We start from the raw sequence: 659 nt of genomic DNA, 5'->3' as shown, positions 1-659 counted from the left end.
TGATTTCTCTCAGGTCCTGCACTGGTCTGTAATCCCCGCTCCCAGGTTTCTTAACAGGCAACAGAGGGGTGTTCCAGGCTGACCGGCATGGGATTAATATCCTTTGTTCCAGCAGTCTTTTAATGTGTGGCCTAATTCCTTGGCGGGCTTCGGCTGTCATAGGATATTGCTTGACAGCCACCGGGGTCGCGGTGGCTTTTAGTTCAATAATTAGGGGTGGCTGGTGTATGGCCAGCCCCATTCCTCCCGTCTCTGCCCAAGCGTCAGGGTACTTGGACAGCCACTGATCTATGTCTGTCTGGACAGGATGGGGACCATGATGTAGTCTATATTCATCTTCTAATTTAAGAGTAAGCACTTGTATAGGTGTCCCTTTGGAATCAGTAATCTTGGCTCCCTTATTTTCAAAGTAGATATGCGCTCCAAGCTTGGTTGGTAGGTCCCGTCCTAACAGGGGGTAGGGGCAGTCTGGTACATGCAGAAAAGTATGAGTCACCGTCCCTGAAGCAAGCCGAACCTCCCGGCTTGTAGTCCAGCGGTAACGTTTGGCTCCAATGGCTCCTTCTACCCATATTGTTTTCTTACTAAGCAGGCCAGTCAACTGGGTAAGGACGGAATGTTGTGCCCCAGTATCTACCATGAAGGTGACTGGCTGTCCC

This window comes from Nannospalax galili, unplaced genomic scaffold (genome assembly GCF_000622305.1).
Source record: "Nannospalax galili isolate Female #2095 unplaced genomic scaffold, S.galili_v1.0 scaffold445, whole genome shotgun sequence".
NCBI classification, from domain to species: Eukaryota; Metazoa; Chordata; class Mammalia; order Rodentia; family Spalacidae; genus Nannospalax; species Nannospalax galili.
This window is presented reverse-complemented; position numbering follows the sequence as displayed.